General features: G+C 35.5%; 1 protein-coding gene across 3 annotated transcripts in view; it reads left to right on the plus strand.

Moving 5' to 3' along the window:
- LOC118185319 (uncharacterized) overlaps window positions 1-21095 on the plus strand; it is a 212121-nt gene that overhangs the window by 159441 nt on the left and 31585 nt on the right. The gene's annotated exons all lie outside the window — the stretch shown is intronic.

The raw sequence follows: 21095 nt of genomic DNA on the forward strand, positions 1-21095 counted from the left end.
AGATTTTAAGTCATGGCGTCATACCTATACGTAGTAAACCTGAGAGTGTCAAAAGGTTTTGCTTCCTGGTTTGAAAACAAAAACAAACAAAAAAAAAAAATTATTTACGAATTGATTGTTGCTTGGAAAGAATGAACTGATTTCATTCATCTTGAAATGTTTTTAGGCGTTTTCTTTTCAGGTGGCCATAGAACTTATAAATTTCGCTTTGGCTACAGTCCGCTTGTGCCCAAAAACACTGGCCTCCAAAAGTTAAAGAACAACATGTTTTTTGTGTTTTATTTGAGAGTGAAGCAACATAGGAACAAGAAATTTACAGGACATGTTCACCAAACTGTTTAATGAATGTGACATAAAATGTTTCTAAAGTTCAGCACATACATGAATTTTAACAAAAAATTGCACTCTTGGTAGAGAAATCCAGTCTGGGAGAAACAGTATATCATAGTTTTTTGAGGAAAAAATGGGTTGGTAACATAAAAAAATGGTTTCTAATAAGGAATGACTTCACCCATAGCTGCAATACATTGGCGGCAACGGTGTTCCATGCTGTCAATTAAGTTGTCGGTCAGTGAAATGGAAAGCAACGACCAGACACAGAGTAATCCTTGTTCAAGCTCATCTAACGACCTTGGAGAAGGATATTTCAATATGAATGAAATCAGTTCGTTCTTTCTAAGCAACAAAACCAATCTTTAAATAATTTTTTGTTGCCATACCAAAAAACAAAAACTTCTGACACATCAAGTTAATACATATACATAGACCTTATAAGCAATAGACCAACCCAAATGGCTTTTCTCCCTTTTCTGACGCATTCCCGGCTGTCACCTTGACCACATCCGAAGGAGTAGGCAAGCAGCAAGCCTCCGAAGGTAGTCCTAAAGATGCTCTATCGGATTCAAGTCTGGAAATTGAGTTGACCATTCCATCTACTCCATACCACGACCCCCAAGATATTCTTCAGCAACCCGAGCCCAATGCGATCGCGCATTGTCGTCCATCAGAAAGAAACCCAGGACCAATAACAGCGGCATATGGGCGGACACATTGATCTTGGTTATCTCACACTGGTCAAAGTTCCTCCATGGAACACATGCAGATCAGTGCGACCACTTAGAGAGATCCCAGCCCAAACCATTATTCCACCACCTCTGTAACTGTGTCTTTCCACAATGTGGGATTGGTTGTATCTGGTGAGTCGTACCCTCCAGATCAGCTGACGACCTGAATCACTCTACAATGTGAACTTGACTCGTCTGTAAAGAGAACAGATGCCCAGGAGTCGTTGTCTCTTGCCCAACATAAACGGGCACCTCTGTGTCCTCGGGTTAAGAGGACATAGACCTGGTTGTCTTGCATACAAACCTCTATTGTGCAGGCGCCACCTCACCGTAGTATCTGAGATTCTTATTTCTGTTGCCACTAAATGATCTGCCATGAGCTGAGGCACAGTAATTAGCTAACTAACGGTCTCCCGGAGATGTTGTAACTCTAGGTCTGCCTAGAACATGTCTTCTAGACACAGAATGTTCGGATTCGAACTGATTCCATAGTCCGTGTACCGAGAGACACTGAGATGTCTAGCAGCATCAGCTAATGACATCCCCATTTCCATCCATCCGATCGCTCGCCACTTCAAAGAATCGGGCAAACGACTTCTCGTGGACATTGATAGACTCTCCTGTCCGCGAAACTGTAATAACAACTAAAGATCAACACTCGTGAACAAAAATTACAATTTTTTGCATTTTCTCTCAACTCCTATATAAGTATTCATTTCTATAAAATAAAAGTGATAGCTATTTGTTTTGCATTTTTTTATATTTTCTTAAACTTCGTTACTGCCGTGCATATGAACTGTGAATTTAAACGTTACTGACATTTTTGTAATGGTGAGCCTTGAAATATATATAACATACTTAATATATATGTATATATATTGCTGATTAGATAGAGCCTTTGCACACTCAGTATAGTGGCACCTTGGATACGCTGTTAATTCGTTCTAGATCCTTGGATGTGCACCAAACAGTTTTCCGATGCGAAACAAAGGGAAGATAATTAATCCGTTTATATAAAAAATTCTTTTGCTATTATTACGACGTTGTCTAATACTAAAATAAAAATGCAGTAGTAAAATAGTATATATCATACATAAGTGAAGTACTCTACGTAAATGTTTTTCTGCTATGCGTGTCGAAAGCAGTTTTTCAGCATGTTGTAGCATCTCTGATCATTGTATGGTAATCGACTCCTTTCACAACCGATGTACCTTTTTAACCGATGTATTTCGACCTTTGTAGCCGATTTAATATTGTCTTTATTATTTCACAGTTGTCGATACGCAATAGCCAAAACCCAGATACACTTGCCATTTTCATATTGTTAGTAGTTTTGTATATATGTAAATAATTTTAGTGAAATTATGTATAAATTTCATTTCTTGTATAATGTAACATGAAAGGCCTCAAGAGTGGGAAGCGTCGTCAGAAAAACGGATTTACAGGGGTATGTCCATTTAACGTTGAGGTAAATGGTTGCCGCCAAGCTGGCGATCCTTTGTTTTGCCGACTAATTTTTGTCGCCAGTCACCAAAAGTAGCCAAACTTGGCAACATTTTGGTTAGATCGTTGGATAACTGCATCTGTATCCGGCCTTTTGTAACTGTAACTGTGTATGCCTTCCAGCAATTTCGAGAAATCGAATGTACTCGAAATTTCGCGGCGGACGAGAAAAACTATACAAGACTGGACAGAGCTTCATTTTCCAGTTTGATTTAGAGTTTAGCTCAGATTATTGAGATTACTGTGCGGGATTAGGCTTTTGAGGCCTTTTGTATTGATTGTAATACTTGAAAAGAGCTGTGCAAATACTTAAAGAATTCCAAAACTGTAAAGTAGTTTCAGAAACTAGAGTTTATCAAGCTGTCGTCGGTTCTGTGCGCATTCAATGCATTACGAACCCGTATGCACATAAAAATACTTTTGAACAATCTCTTTTTTTTTTTTTTTTTTTTTTCTTCAACTCTTCTTTTCTTCGTTGCTTGCTTCTCATTCACTTTCCTAAAACTCATTCCTAATGAGTTTACAAAACACTTGCGTGGGAAAACACAAAATAACATGAAAATTCGGAGTTACAGAGCAGTACTGAATAGTAGCAAGACGCGTGTTAAAAAGCCATGGACAGTCGTAGCATTGTCTTGAAATAGGTAACGCGCGCAGTTGGTGATTAATCGAAATCGAGTCCAAAGAAAACGTATCGCGTACGTACAAGACGTATAATGAGTTGGATGTATTTCAAAGTGGATGTTAACAAAGGTATCTTTGAGTTTTGGTTTTAAATCTGAAATCGTCAGTCATCCCAATGGAACGGGAGAATTTTAAAAACTAGCTTATAATGATTGAAATTGCAGTTAGCTTAATAATACATGTAATAAAATACTCTTTGAACTAATGACACGCTGCGACAGTTTAACTCCTTTTACAATGTTCTATCGGTTGAGGAAGACTGTGAATTGTTCAACTACGTAGATATCGATTGTTGAATGGGGATAATGTACGTACGTATAAACTAGGACGTACAGCTACGATAATATATCAGTTACGTAGAAATTCAATCTTGAATGTGCCCTCTTTTGAGCTAATGACATGCTTGAACAACTTGACTCCTTTTATAATGTTCTATAAGTTGAAGAAGTCTGTAAATTGTTCTAGATATTGATTGTTGAATCTGGATAATGTACGTGCATAACAACTACGATGTAAGCTACGATAATATATCAATTACGTAGAAAATTCATTCTTGAATGTGGACATGTAATAAAATACTCTGTAAAATAATGACTTGATTGTACATTTTGACTCCTTTCATAATGTTCTATGAGGTGAAGAAGATTGTAAATTGTTCAACTCTGTAGATATTCATTTGTTGAACGAGGATAATGCCTCATCTTGTCTTTTTAATGTCCTTGAACTTTGCTATGTATGTCTTCCGCAATGCAGTGTGCCTCATTAATCATTAAGGTAACTGGTATTTTAGCTTGTCTGTTTATTTTTTGCATAGATAAAATTTAAGCTATGCATTTTTCTAATATGTATTGTTATTCTTATGTACATTTGTTTTGCTTGTGTGATACTTAAAGCACCATAATAAAGCTGATTCTGTTATTTGCTATACCTTTTTCACTTCCCTTAATAGCAGATTTTAGAATTCTAATAATATGTTGTGCTATTCAATTTCCTCTCTCATCTGCACCACCTTTTTACGGTGTAAAAACCAGTTTTTAGTTAATAAGAAAAAGGTTATCATACACCTAAAACACTTCTTTGCTTTCTGCTATCGTTAAAAGTCTTCAGAAATTGAAAAGATGGATATTTTTTTTAATCTCGCTGAAACTTTTTCATGCATATAACTGATAATAAACGGCAAAGTGTTTATATGGTTATTTTCCGGCATAAAATATTTTAATGGTTCTATTTCTTTTTTATCTCTCATTTCTCATTTATCTTTTTCTCTCTCATCATATCTCTCATTTATCTCTCGTTTCTTGAAGGTAATATTCACAAATCTGGAGAAATAAAACGTTAAGTTGGAAAAAACAGACTTGTTTGTATGTTTTTCAAATCTTCAACTCTTTGCTGAGGGGGGGGGAAGTCTCTGTTTCTTATCTCACTTACGAAAGATTTCATCGTCGTCGACATACAATAGCAGTTATGTTGTCGCCATTCTTTTCCCATTCTAATTGTCTCGAAGAGGCGCTGTGTTCATCAACCTGTTTTGTTTGCTGTTTTATTTATTTCTGGGTATTGTTTCCCCGTATCTCTCTTTCTTTTTTTTTTTTTTCCACTTCGATGCACCAAACAATAACGTCCGGAGTGTTTATCATGTGAAGTAGACAACGATAGAATAGTCAAGTTTCTTCATGGAGGTGTTCAGTTCTGCGATGGGCGACTGTGTGATAGTTAATGTACCTGCACTGCATGTTTCTGAAACTGCGATTCGGTTAAGGATTCTTTTACCAAATGCTGTGCGGTAATAACATTTTTAAAACAAAAGGTACGTTTTATATTTACGTTATATTTTCATTTGTGATGATTTGCTTGCTTGAACTTTTACAACATAAGTTAAGCATGTTAATCTATTTCTGTTTGGAGACTCGTCAATGTTTCCAAAACATATGATAGTTAACTCCTGATTAACAGAGATATTACAGAGGACGACGTCCATGGTTAACTGAAAACTACGTTAATCAGGGGGCGGTTAAAATGCCTGATTAACCGGGATATTACAGAAGACGACGTCCGTAATTAAATGAAAATCCCATTAATTTGAAGGCAGTTAAAAAAATGCAAGAAAGAGATTAACTTTTATCGCTAGTTGTCAAGAAAAAAATATGTACTATTTATTTCTACTTTTTGAACAGTTCAGTGTGAAGAACACTTTTATTTAGTTATTTAATTTAATAAGTATTAAAAGCAGATAATACACTTTGTAAATTAAGGCAGAATAAATATCATTAATAATGAAGAAACGAAGTTTTTAATAAATGATATTAAAGAATAATATTTACAAGAAAACTTCAAGAATGTTATTGACTTGCGAAAAATGTCTAAGAACTTTATATATATATATATATATATATATATATATATATATTTTTCAGTGCTTATATGTTCTAGTTTGCGAATTCGAAATTACGAATTTTCGTGGATAAATATCACTATTCTAGTATATGCATATGGAGAGAAAGTGGGACTTTTTCTGAAGTGACAGGCCGACTGTATTTCCACAATTCGATTCTGCGTCCTAAATTGTACCACAGTGTCATGTTTCATAAAAGTAAATCGCATGAGTAGTTTTTTTTTAATTAGCGCTTAAAATATAAGCTTCGCTATTCAATTATCCGTATATTTAATAATATCGCATTTTAATCAAATTTATAGTTTCTTTCTTTCTTTCTTTTTTTTTTTTTTTTTTTTTTTTTTTTTTTTTTTTTTTTCATAATTCGAAATTTAGGTTGAATCGGATATTTTTTCTGATTTATTTGAACGATTTTTATTTTTAAATATTTTTTTTTCCTTTTCAAATTTTTCTTACATCCTTTTTCAATGTGGGGAAGATGACTGCCACTTATTTTTCGTAATACAACTTCATCTCCTCATTGCAGATTACTATGAGCATCTCTTAAGTTACGGAACTTTAAAAGACATTCATAGTAATCTCTTTCGAGAACCAGAAATAAAACTGCTTAGCTTAAAACTCTAGCCCTCCAAGAGTTATGGACGTAAAATTCCGCATCGTATATACGAACCAGTTTCCCTTAGAAAATCCTCCATCAAGGCTTAACTTCCCTTAGGCAGATAGCCTAATATCTTTACTTTTTAAGCAACTTTCTTATAATGCTTTGCCATATTCAACTGAACCAGACCAAACCATAACATTCCGCATAGCCCTTCAAACATTATGGACGCTAAATTCGCACAGACCTTCAATTATGAATTCTAGACCTCCAAGGGTTATGGACGTTAAATTCCGTATGGAAGGATGGCTTTCCAATTCGTTCGTTACTCACGAAAATTTCTGCCAGCTCCTACTGAACCTTTTTCAGGTTGAATGTATATTGGAAGATAATAGTCAGGACACAAAATGAGAGGATCGTTTTGGAATTATATTCAAGACGATGCTTTTCATTCATGACAGTTTAGCGATATTTCAAATTTCAAGAACAAAGCCGTAAAGCTTTGAGGGGTAGGTAAATCATAATTTAAAAAAAAGTCACAAAACAGTTTTTTTAATAGCTTGCATCTGTACAACTGCACAGTTATGATTTTATTCCTGTTCATGCACCTTATTTATCAATAATATGATCATGTGGTAACAAAATAGATATTTGCTATCACTTATGACTGATTACGATTCTAAGTAATACTAAATATTGTAAGCAATCCTTAAGCAAATAAGCAAGTGATCGCTAAGTAGATTATTAAGCAATATTTAAGTAATTATATTATTTTTCTTTGCGGAGAGGGCAGAAGAATGCTAAACTCTTCCTCCAGTAAATGGTTTGAGATTTTGACGACATTGCGGAGTAAAATTTGTATTTTATTTCGTTTCTGACTTTCAGAAATATGCATTGTTTTTGTGGCGATAAGACATCACGCGATGTCTAGGAGCATCAGAATTGCTGGATGATTAAGCGAATAACACGCCGAAAGCGAGAAAATGCGTGAAATGTAAATGCCATTCAGTGCCGTCATGCATAACAAAATACCTCAGAAGAGGAAGACAGGAAAAAGCGATTTTTAAGTTGAACAAGTGGGCACGCTTTCCACTGATGTAATTCTCTCCAGATGTTCCGTTCGCAAACACAAATGGTAAAATGTAGATTCGCGTTCCCAGCATTCTTTCTGATCGCAAGAGGGGTCATCTTTATGTTTACTTTATGCATTTCTGGAGCATTTTGTCTAGTCACCGTTATGTTACATTATATTATCAGAGCATTTATATCCAAGTGATGGAAAAAATGCTGCTATTCCACAAGACATTAAGCATCATCAAGTAATCAAATGAAGGAGGAACATGCCAATATGAAATTCAAGTTTAGTTTTGTTTATCTGATTATGGCAAAACACTGGAGGGCTGTCTGCCTAAGGGAAGGGATGCCTTCCAGTAGGAAGGGAAACTGACTCATGCATAAGCTATTTAACACATGGAGAAAACAACGAAAACGCTCATGTAGCCAGCCCGTTCTCTGGAATTCAAATCTCGGACCGAACTACCAGTGTGCAGCAATTTTACCGCTCGGCTATTGGTACGCAATATGAAATTCAATATTAGGCAGTAAAGCAACTTTTGTTTGGCGTAGGTTTAATAAAAATCCTTCGATTTCGTGGGTGATCAGACATATGTCTGTCTTCTTCAGGAGCAGAAGTATTTTTGCAAAATGGCAGTAAATCACTGCCCCATAAGCTATTTAACTCACCCGTATAATGTAATCTTTGCGAGTTGTCACACAAATGCTGATGGATTCAATTCATATGCAGTCTAGTTCATTGAACATGGGCTCAACAGTTTTCATCTTGTTGCAAACAGGAGGATATGGATGGCCATAAATACCAGCATGTTGAAGGTATTCTTTTAAGGCAGTTCCTCATTCTCAATAGCTCGAAACTGGATTAAAACTTTATATCATGGCCTACTGGGAATATTCACAAAATTTTCGCCTCTTCTTTGCTTTGTTTTGATTCTGTACATCATCTGTACATTATTTTTCAGATTTACAATCTCTTTAATTTATAGCCTCAGTGTACGGTAAAACAGTGGTCTCAAATTTTCGGATCGCCATATTAGCTGTCAATATATTTGCATTACAAAAAATTTAACCAATAAAATCTTACTTTACGTTTCAGATAGAAAATAAATATAAATTTGAATTTTTTCCTTTACGATATTATTATTTGGTTTATGTATGTTTTTATAACTATTTCGTAAGCAAAATTTACTTAAAATATTTTTCATTTTGTTAGTAAAAATTTTTCGTTAAAAAATTGTGGACAACCAGCTGTTTTCAGATTGGCTTATTGGCAGTTTTAAAGCGAGCAGTGAAAACGCTGTATGGAATAAAACATTTTTATCTCCAGCGAGCGAGATTGTCTATCGGAAAATCTAAAGATATGCTGCTTTTAAATATTTTGCTATTAAATGGAATTTTATGTGGCGTAAGAACTTGATAATTAATAAGTAAAGCAAACACACAAAAACGTTGATAATAAAAAGGCAAAAAAAGTTTTGTAAAAAGCTATCTTAGTAAAAAAACTGAACATTGATATGATGAACTAAGAAAAGTCTAAAAAAAAGTTGTATGCCAACATTTAACGCTGCATCGGAAATTCATTCTAAACGTATACTGCTATGCTGCTTGGAAAATTTTTGTAATTTTGCTGTTGAATTGTATATGGTGTAAATGAGAAGAAAATTATGCTTAATAATAAACCTAAAAAAACAAAACAGAATGGGTTAGTAGGAGTGAGTGTAACGAAAGACTGGTATACCTCGAGGTCAGCGACAGCTTAAAACACCTAAACAAACCCTTTTGAGCGACGTTAAAATCTGAAACCTTTCAGATTTCTTTTTAATGTAGTAGGAATGAGTGTAACTGGTATACTGTGAGGTCGGCATAAAACACTTAAACAAACCCTTTTGAGTCAGTTTCCCTTCCTCCTCGAAGGCCTTTTGAGCGACATTACAATCTGAAACTTTCAGATTTTTTTTAATGTAAAATTTAGTTACTTAAACTCGTTTTCCTCCCCGCTAGTCGAGGGTACATTATCTTTTAAGCATTTAAATCTTAAGGACTTGAATTTGTTTCAGTACTTTAAACACCATAAATTGTGAAAGAGTATCCAACTTTGCTTGAGCGATAGAAACCATTAAATATATCTATTAAGCAATGGATTGCGAACATCCTCCGTTCTAACCTAAGTCTGACTCATTTGTATTTGTCGTCTCGTATATAATGCAGTTTTTTTGTTTGTTTGTTTTCCCATTGCATTTAAAGTCCAAGGGGGATGGGATAAACTACCTGCATCAACTTGATAAAGAGTAGTAATTTACCTTGCTGTTAGTGCAAATTTTGAAGAGTGCAAGTCAGTTATAAGTTACATTTTCAAAGCTAAGTGGAAATGTCACAGCACCATATTCAGCCTATTTTCTCTTACGTTAATTAAAATATTAGTAACAGGGATATTAAAGCAATAATATGGGGATCGCAGAATAAGTATCAGCCAGTGCTAGTTCCAGAAATTCCAAGACGAAAACTACGCCTAGAAGATGTACCTCATCCTGGTAAGATCTGTAGAACTTTTTAATCTAATGGTGGGCACTTTCCTATTCGAGAATGACCACTCCTTAGGCCATGAGTGATGACCATTTTATTGTGGAGGCACTTAATAGGTGGCCACCTTTGCTTCCTATAAAGGGACGGACAGTTGCAATCATGCTTTCTCCGGGATTCGAGCTAGGGTCCTATAGTATCCAGAACTGGTGACTTTTTCTTCTACTACACAGTCGATATTTTAAAAATTTTGCCACACAAAGAAAATACTTTAAATCTTATTTCATTTAGTGTTACTTTTTTGTACAAGAAAATCGCTGATATTTGTGACATTAAATTTGGATATTTTTGGACTTGGAAGCAGTTTCGAAAGCTTATCTTATTTAAAAACAAAACAGACTTAGCCGAATTGTCAGTTTGCGTAACCTCGGAATTTCAAATCGATTTTATATACAAAGGTTTTATTGTAGAATAACACGCCATATCCTTTCAGACGATTTAGACAACATTGAAGATAACATACACAGGGAAAGCTTCTGAATTTTTGAGTTATCACTTTTTAAGCGTTATCAACCATCATGGAAACGAAAGAAGTAACAGATGTCGTCACAAGTTGGTTGATTGTGGCTAAGATTAGAATTAACTCATGCTTTAAAGAATAAGTATTAGAAAGAGATTTATTTATGTTTACATTTTGAAAAGAATTTCGTAGCATGTGAATAACTTTTTCCAGCGAACAGAAACCTAGATGAAATATTAAATATTTATATTTAACGATTCCTATATTAGTAAAGATCAAATTATTGCGTACAGCAAAACACTCGAGGGATATCCGCCTCTGATGAAGGATAGTCTTGAAGGCTTATTTTTGCACTCGGTTATGGCGTCTTAAGAGGCATCGTGAATCTAGCATACCAGTACAATGTACCCTCTGAAAGGCCATTAGAGTTTATTGGTAATTGCATAGGATAAACTTACGCCAACACACTTTTTCAAAAAACAATCTTGTTTTCTGAATGTATCCTGGTGAAGTGGCATAAAAAATCATGCCGAAATATGATTTATATACCGAAATATGAACCAGTGTTCAGTGTTGCATAGCAAGAAATGATGTGATGTTCATTCACGGCGCACTCTGAACTCCATACTTGAAAAAAATGGAAATAGCAAAGGATTCAGATTTTAACGACGTAGAAGATTTGCTAAAATTTTTTATGCTGTAGCTGAGTATCGCAGATTATCAGTCTGCTCTTGAATTCAGTCCTGATAACACAATAGTTTTTTAGCACTCCCCCCCACACACATAGAATTCAAAAGCAAAATGACAAAATATTTAAAAACGTCATAGCTCAGATAAGTATTAGAGGTTGCCATACAATTTTTTGCATTCGCTATATTATTTCTTTGAAAATTAGCCGCTGGAGCTGCCTGAACGAGTTATCATAAAAAAGTGTAAAATGATTTTAATGAGCTCAACTAATGTCATTTCATAAAAATATTTAATATTTCTATTTACCCGTTTCATGATTTAAAAAAATGCATTTATTGTTTTTCAATCACTTGGTTTGCTACTCTAATAGAAGATTAAATCTGAAAGTTAAGTAAATATATTACACTTTACGGAACGGCAGCACACTGGCGCGTGAAGATAATAAGCATTCTATTTGAAACCGTGGTAACACATTGCTTTCATATGTGAATGAAAGGTAAATATCTTGCATTTTACCGAATGGCAACAGTCTGGTGCATCGCAGACAGAAATGTTTAATTTCCAACAATGTTGCCATTTCTCGCTTTCAAAGTTTTTAGTTTGTTAAAATGAAGTTCTGATTTGTACAAAATAAGCAAAAAAATCAGAAACAAATTCGAAGTTCAAATTCGGACTTTAAGGATCCCAACTTCGAGTGGAGAACTATTATTTAAAATTCGGGTGGCTCTAGGTACCGTCATTTTTCCACAATGCCAAGAATATACACTGGGTGCAAAACTTGAGCAACGTTTCTGATTTTGGCCGTAATTCCGCAAAAAAAATCAGCTGGGAGATAGGAAATTCATATTTCAGAGACACAATGTAGTTAAACGCTGAGTATAGTAGCACAATGCATAGAGTACGGAACGAATAGAAAAAGGCTTTCTTGACAGAATTACGTTGGTAAAAAAAAAAACTGTTTGGCCAAGAGGGGGAACATCAGACCAAAAGCTTAATAAGGGACATGACCTCCCTTGACTGCAATGAAGTTGCGTAGAAGTGTCTGTTGATACTCAACACCGGATTACCTAACAGTTCTTGGGGTAAGAGTTCCCATTCTTCAACGAGCATCGGTTGTCTATTTTCTGGAGGGGAAGATCGTACCTTCAGGCGTCTTTCTAAAGTAACCCACATATTTTCAGTGGAATTTGAATCACGGACGAGGGTGGTCAATCCATTATCCATTCTCTGGATATCTTTACTTTCCTCAACAGCATGGGTATAAACAAAGGCGGGATAAATAGCATCCTAGAAGAGATGCACATGGGGGAGGATTCCTTCATGACAGTAACGACCTACGATAAGTGCACTTCTGTCGAAAATTTGGAGCACCATCTGTCCAGTCATCATAATGCCTTCCCGTATAAGAACACCACCACCACCGCAGCGGTCTCTTTCCGTGATGTTAGTAGGATGAAACCGAATCCCTACCTCTCTCCATATCACCTGGTGTCGACTTTATGGTGTCTCCATATCACCTTTGTCGAACTGAAACAACTCTTTTCGGCAAAGAGAGTGAGACTCCAGTGATAAGGAGTTAGTCTTTGTGTTCTGTACATCAATGTAAAAGGTGCCAACAACGGGCTGCTGCCAATGGTATGTAGCGCTCAGGACGACAGCGGACAAATAGCCCACCTTTGTGAAGTCGTCTGGCCGCAGTAAATCGGGACACTGTCGTTCGTTGCTGTGCGCAATTGCTGAGCAATGTTATTCACTGTTTGGTTTCTTTCTTTCTTTTTTTTTTTTTTTTTTTTTTTTTTTTTTTGCATGCGCAGCGATATATCGATCATCGGTCATCGTTGGTTTCCTTGGCCGACCACCGTCACCCTTTCTTACAGCTGTATATTCTTACAGCTTCTTACAACCTTTCTTACAGCTGTCGTTCGGAAGGCTTTCCAAGCTCTAGGAACAATACTTTTATTAGCTCCAAACTCTTGGGCGATAAAAGTCAAACTAACGCTCCTCCTCAAGCTCGCCAGTTATTCTATCATGTGTAAAGACATTCTGGCGCTTTCTTGTAATCATAACTGCACATACAAGCTCACTTTCACTTACAGAAGAATGCCTGAAAATGCGCCTTTCTTATTTTTAAGTTGCCTTGCACTAAGCGATGACTCCTTGCGTTTTGCGTGCCCTGACATCATGGTGCTGATATTTACATATGCATCAAATTTCTCTTGAGTTGCCTTTTCATTCTACTGATCGCAAAGTAGCCTTTTTAACAATTTTGTGATTTATATAGAAAATTAAATTTGTTGCTTAAATTTTGCACGCTGGATTACGTAGATATATACAGGTAATTCATAGTTTAATTTTTTTTTTAATAATGCATCGCGATAACATTTGGCAATAATTTGAAAAGTGTTTCGGACAGACAAGTGACAAGGAAAATGTGAGTTTCGAGACTGATAGTACTACTGGTGCTAAAAGAAAATGGATAAGGAGCGTTTGTGTATGTAAAATAAAATAATGTTCTCCGCAGATATGGTAGTTTGAGATACATCAATCAGTCTTAAGATAGTGTCCTGAGAGAAAATACCTTCAAAGCTGAATAGAATTCGTCTTGAAGTAAGAAAATTATAGATCGGGACCTGTATTAAATTTTCTACGTTTTTTGAAAAATTGTATAATGTAATTTAGTGAGTCGTAATCTACATTTTCATGAAAAATAGAGTCGAGGCAGGCCATCCACAAGAAGGTTCCGAATGTATAGTATTAAAGCAAATTAGCTGGTTTTACATCAAGAAAAAGTCATTGTTTCGAGGTTCGAGTCCCTGAGAAGGCTTGAATTCATACCGCATACTCAAAACGTTTCGGATAGACCAACTTTGAGTACAATTTTTCTGTTTTGTCGCCTCATATAAGTTACCGCAGATCACTTTGGAGTTACCGCGTAAAGAAGACCAATAAAGAACTCTTATTCAAGTTCTTTATTTCGATGCTGATTGGGTGAAAAATCCTACAACCTGCAACTTTTTTCTCAAGGAAGGAAACAAATCTCGCGTCTTACTTGCAGTGCTAGAGCCGACAGAAAAATAGTTTTAAACAATTGTTCGTCCGCCATAGACGGATGTGTTAGAGTTCCCTAAAGGCAGATGTGACGACAGCAGATATTATGAATGTGTGATAGGATGCCGAAAAACTATTTTAAGCAATTTTTTTTTTACCTGCTTCAGCGTTTCAAAAAAGGCGTCCTTTCCCCGCCCCTCTCTTCCACAAAAAGTTGTAGATTGCATGCTTTCACCGAATCAACACTGAAGAACTTGAATGGGAGTTCTTTGGTAGTCTCTGGGTTTGCAGTTCTTTGCTTGTTTCTGTGTCATGGAGAATCCAGTTTCTCATTTACACAGTAACCTCAAAATGATCGCGGTAATTTATATCACGTCACAAATCAGAAAAATTACGTTACAGTTTAGCTTCCTATATATTTTGAGGATGTGTAACGGGCGCAGGCGTGATTCATGGAACTCGAGTCATATTCTAAGCAAATATGGTATACCAAACAAAACTTTTCTCGTCCAAACAGGACATATTTTAAAGCGTACGTATACCGAGATACTACAGTACACATTATGTACGTAAGCAGATATAAACACGCAAGTACGTCATGCGCGCATATCTATATAAATGCAGTTAAAGTTTAAAAAGCCAAAAACAATCATAGTATTTTACTTTATTACTTCTACATACACATATCTGGATAATACAGCTAGTATAATGTGCACATTTGACTATATGATATGAGCCGGTTACACATTGTCTTGTCAGAGAAGGTAAATTGTGCGACTTTGATTGGCATTCTGCAAATGTTGCTGCCGTTAATTAGAAAAACTCTCATGTATGAGGTAAGCTAAGAAGAGACAGATTATTACAATAAGCGCTGCTTGATATGGTCATGTTTATGGCTATTTGTTAAACATAAACCAGATCATAACATGAAATAATGAGAAAAAATATCCTTCAAAACAGCAATGGAAATAATTTAATATAAATACAACAAGAAACATATTAATAAAACAAGAAACATATAAATAAATACTTTCACGGCATTTTTATTATGAAAATGAGAAAATTTGTTTATGAACGGTTCATAATATATTCAATGCAATAATTAATTTATGAACTGTTCATAAACTTTCTGAAAAATATTCAACCGATGCTACATTTCTAATTCTAAAACTCGGAGGGCATCCCTCATTCAGTAGAAGGGAGTAGGCAAATGTAAAATTTAAAATCAAGCATAAAAGCATCCTTAGTTTGAGGTGGATGTTTCCTGAATTATTTTTTTTCCGAGAAGACACACACACAAGAAAAAGGCAGACTTTTTTCCTCTTGAAGAAGAGATATCTTTGTCTGATCGCCTTCAGAATTAATAGAGTCATTGAAAATTTAAGCCAAATAAAAGTTTCTTTTCTGCCAAGTTTTGAACTAAAATCGAAACCATAGTAACCAATTATTGATCCTAATATGCAATGTATTTTTGATGTTTTCGTATACAAACGGGCGTGACTTCGTCAATTTTATAATTGTTTCCGGTCTTAAAATGGTCTTTTTACAGACTGTGCCTCATATTATGCAGTTAAACTCTAATTCGAGAAAGAAAAAAAAAAGAGAAAGAAAGAAAGAAAATAAAATATAATCTATAAAGAAAAATTTGATGATAAGTTTTTTAAAGAAAATAATCATATCATCATCTATTCCTCCTAGTAATTTTTCGCGTAACATTTCTGATTACATTTTGTTCAATTAAATTTTATTGAAATGTTTTACTTTATGTAAAGATTTGTGAAGCATGAAGACTTAACTTTTAAGATTTAAATGTTTGTGTTTATTTTTGCTTTATAAATCTATAAATGGTACCATTAAATACATATTAAGTATTAATTTTACTATCCCTAGTTTAAAAATATTTTAAATTCTTTTTGTTCCTTCTTAATATTTCATCCATATATAATTTAAACAAAAAAAAGTTTAGAGTTTAAACAATTAAGTATTACATATTTTCCATCAAAATGATGCTATAACTATTTTAATAAACTGAATTCCGGAATATAAATTGACTTGTGAAACTTACAATCCAGACTTCTTTTAAAATTGTGCGCGCGAGCAGAGGGGAAAATCTTTCATATTTACATATTTCAAGATTGGCGACTATGTGTATCTTATATATATATATATATATATAAAAAAGAATGTGTATGGCACGGATACACTCAAACACTGATCGATGTTTAACAATGATTTTATTCGAAACATTATGTGAAGTTTTTGATTGACTTCATGAATTTCTTTATTTTAGTAAGTATTTTTTATTTAGTACTACTTATTGTTGCGGAATGTTTGAGTGTGTTGTAATATAAAAACAGTAAAATAATTCATCCACATTCGTGTAATCTTTATTTGATATTATATATTATTTAATTTCGTTTAATTTTATCGCTAAGTCTCAAAATGTGTGTACAACTTTTAAGTTTGATTTATTCTCTACTTTTTAATGCTGCCATTCTCATTCCCATGCAATTCATACCGTAGCAAGATTGACGCGTTCGCTTATTCGATACATTAGTGAATCGGGGGGGGGCTTAGTAAATTAAAAGAAATATTAATTAATTTAAGATATTGCGCATGGTTTTTTTGCTAGCTTTTCAATCGAATGTAACTTCCGAAAAAACATTAGTTGTTTTCTTTTTTGCATTTCTTTAAAAATTAAATTTGTGTTCTTAGACACTTTTTAAATTCAATTTTAAGATACCCGACTACATGCCTCACCAACGACTGCGCAATAAAACGGGAATTCTTATTTTGCCCGGGTTCAAATCTCAGCAACGGGCTGGTTGCATGGCAGATTTCTTGATTTTTCCCATGTATAACACGAATACAAGTTTCCTAAGGTCCTCATCGGAGGCATCTTTTCCTTAGGCATACCTAGTTAAGGAACCAGCTACCGAGCGGTAAAATCGCCGAACGCTGGTAGTTCCGGCCTGAGCTCCGTTCCCGGCGAACGGGCTGGCTGCGAGAGCATTTTCGAGGTTTTCCCTCCTTGTTTGCAGCACAGTGTGTCCGGTCTGGACACACCTAAAAATTTCCTTCTGTACGCACAGAAAAATTGAATGAAAAAGGATTTATAGGTTACCCTGAACCTTCTTTATAGTAGATGGCAGCTCAACACAAACCAGTCCATATATTTTAGCCACGTTTAGTTTTTTTTAAGACCCTCATTTTTCAAAGAAATTTTCCAGATTTTTTTTAGGGTATATAAGGAATTGTTTGAAAAGAAATTTCTATGTTATTTTTTTGGCTGTATTCTAATTTCCTTATTCTATATTAGTTTTAAATTTTTATCTTGATATCTCGTCTAAAATCAAACGGCGAATCCTAGGTGTGCCTAGACCGGGCTCACCGATAAACTAAGACAACTGAGAAATTGTATTTTTTGTTTTTCCGCATCTCATCGGTCAGTCCATTGACGACAATGCTCGTTTCAGCATGTTTTTCGAAGCTCTATTCAATCAGTGTGCCACTTTGGGCATACCCACATAATTAAAACGATAAGTGCTATCTTCACAAAATTTTACTTGTGTACTCCTCTAGGCCTAATTAGACTGCCTACCCCCCTTTTTTTTTTCATCAAAACTCCGACTTTAAAAGGTAGGGTGCCGGAAATGGTTAACGTGTATACGAGCCAGTGTCGCCTAGAAAGTACTCCACAAAGCTATCCATCCCCTTAGGCAGATAGTCGTAGTGTGCTTTATCATAATCACGTAAGCCAACTAAAAAAACCAAAACCTTAGGCAGATAGCCTTCGAGTGCTTTGCGTATTCTATATAATCGCGTCGAATTATGGCCCACCAGCATTATCACTTAGCATTCTTCAAAACAAAAAATTTAGACGCTTGAAGAATAACTATTTCTGTTTATTCTGGGGCCGCGTATTTCGTTATGGCTCCAGGCAACATCATATAATATCGGTATCCACGTGATGTTTCTATTATGTAAGCATACATTGTACTATATCTGTCGCAAATGTACTGTCAGTTAAACATTTTCAATTTTTAAAATCTAGTTGACCAGTTCTATGAACAATTTAACCCTTCAAATATGTAGTTGAGCCCACCATCGGCCGAGCGGTAAAATCGTTGAACACTGGTAGTTTTGACCTGTGTTCAATTCCAGGCAAACGAGTTGGTTGCATGGGCGTTTTCGTGGTTTTTTTCTTTGTGTAATGTGTATACGAGCTTCCCTCCCCTTCGGCAGATATCCCTAGTATGCTTAGCCAGTAATCAACTAAACCAAACCAAATGTGTTGTTTTATTTTCCCGGATGCTTTGCTTTGCAACACACATATTTCACAAACTATAAATTATTATGTGATAGCAGCCTTTTAGATAGCAAAAGACGAGCAGCATTGCTTTTCATTTTCTGGCTACAAGTAAAAAAGTCTTATGTCTTAGTTTTATAATATTTGGAAAGAATCCCTCTGCATTTCTGGTCCTGGATTTAAAGCTCTCTTCGATGTCGCCGTGTGATAACTGCAGCAGCTTCTTCCCGAGTAAACAATGAAATGGTCTACGAAGAATGAGCTTAAAAATATTGGCTCAGCTTTGGATTGTGCAAACTCGATTTTCTCGCTTCCACTATTACGAAAAACTGCGTCACGAAAACGCTGTTTCTTCTTCCTGACGTCCATTTTTCTGGATTAGTTTTCTGATGATGCAAGACAGCTAGGAAGAGTTTGCAGCGTTTTTTTTTAAATAAATAAATAAATAAATAAAAACAATATCGATTGCTCAAATTGAAAGACTTCAGATTATATACAACGAAGCTACTTTAACGCGACTGCGCTTTGTTCCAGGAAAAACTTGTTCTTCTCTGGAGGTGGTATCGCTATAGAGAACACGGTTATTGATGATATTCAATATCTTTAACTAATTTCTGAGACACAGGAACCTATTTACGAAATTAGACGTTCCGAGCAAACTCTCTTGCAAAGGGTCTCTTCTAATTTTTTTCACAGCATGCATTAGCTAATGTTACCTTTCGGGTATTAGTATCGAATAGCTGAGGTCCCATCCGTTTATTTATGAACGCATGGACACGGCTTATTATGATCAACAATTCGGTTAATATTATAGAATAATTTTTCAAATGACATACAATAGCCAGATAAGGTCAAAGTAGTTTATAAGATTCGCCAAGTGTCAGAAAATGTCGCCAAGTAAGGCATTAAGCTGCTAAATAACCTGTCTTTGCTTTTAGACACCCATTTAAAATTGACAAAAAGCTAGACTTAGTTTGGCATAGATTTTTATCAGCTCTTTCAATTTTGAGGGTGAACAGGTACAGGTAGCAGTAAAATCAGGAGCAGTAAAATTTCTGCAGAATTTTCTCCTGTGTTTCTAGAGGGTGGGAGAACCTGAAAGCATTTAAGTTAAACTAAGGTTCCTCTTTTGCCTAATTTTAACTTTTTTATTTGCATGTTTCCATCCTGTGAACGGTCGATACCCTTCGAGTATTGAGGTTAGGGTTTTAGCATAGATCAAACAGTTTTCAGAAATGTTATGAACACTTTATAAGTGAACTTTTGTATTAAAGCTATTAAGAACAGTTCATAAACAAATTTTACATGTTCCCAGTTAAAGTTCTGCGAAAATACTTCTTTATATGTTTCTTGTTAAATTCACAAGATGTGACAAAAAACAAAAACGAGACTGGTCCAATAAATCATTGTACTTACAGAATCAGTTCTCCGTGACATCACCTTCAAAGTAGTTCCCTTCTAATTCACACACTTCTGCATTCGGCGCTGCCATTGTTGGTAACAGTTCTGAAACGAGGTTTTTGGAAGGCTCGGTCAGGAAATTCTCCGTTTTTGCCTGACCTCTTCAGCTGAGGTAAAATGGGTTGCCTTCAAGTACGATTTAACTTTAGGAAATAAAAAAAAAGTCGCATGGAGCCAAATAAGGAGGATGCCCCATCACAGTAATGTTTTTGCTGGTCAGAAACTGCTTGGTTGTGTGAGCGGGTGCATTATCCTGGTGCAACAGCCACCCATCGCTCCACAACTGTGGCTTTGTTTTTTCCTAATGCTTTCCCGAAGTCTTTAGTATTTCAATGCAGTAGTATAGATTAACAATCTGAACCCTGGAAGCCCATTCAATCATGATGAATGTGCTGTGCGCCCAGCACGATCATCATCTTCCACAGTATTCCTTCCACCTAAAACTCGCTTATGCCATTCAAACACACGTGTGTGAGACAAAGTTTCATCTCCATAAGCCTCGGTTAACATTGTAGAGTCATTAGGATTTACTTTGGAAGCAAAGGAAATGAAAAATGAGCAATGCCTTCGCCGGGAATCTAACCGCAGACCTCTGGAATGCGCGCCAGTCTCCTAAGCTAGTTGGCCCGTAATATTAAATTAGCCAGTAAAGCTATCAAAAGGCACGTAATACGGCCGAGCGTAGTAACAGCTTAGAGAGACGTATCCAAAGACAAACTCGCGCTATTCGGTAATCCTAACTCTCTCTGGTGAAGTCAGTGGAACTTTGCTATTCTACTTCACATTTGAATTTAACGCGACTTTAAAAACTCATTCCGGTAGAGAGTTGTAAGCTGAAACTAGGAAGGATTGGAAGGAAGCATAAGCTTAAAGTAACTGTTATAAAATTAAAATATACTTTACAAGATTAATGTTATCAAAGTAACCAAGGACAAACGTGATCACATTAAGCGGCTCCTACTGCAGCAAATATCTCCGCTATACATATATAACAGCCGCACTATTGGCGTGTTGGGTAGGGAAGCTGGCTACCATAGCTTTAGGTCCGGATTCGAATCCCGAAGATGATATGTCTTGTTTGCAAGTGTATAGTGTGTTTGCTGCAAGGGGATAATTAAACAGTCGAACTAAAAGCTCAAGCGAAAGGTTAATGCTAGACTAAGAGGAGGAAGAGATCTTTTAAGTCTCCTATTCCTCTTTGTCATTAACTACATTTTTATCTACCATTAACT

This window comes from Stegodyphus dumicola, chromosome 3, assembly GCF_044657685.1.
Source record: "Stegodyphus dumicola isolate Sdum_Otavi_A_Nest chromosome 3, ASM4465768v1".
NCBI classification, from domain to species: domain Eukaryota; kingdom Metazoa; phylum Arthropoda; class Arachnida; order Araneae; family Eresidae; genus Stegodyphus; species Stegodyphus dumicola.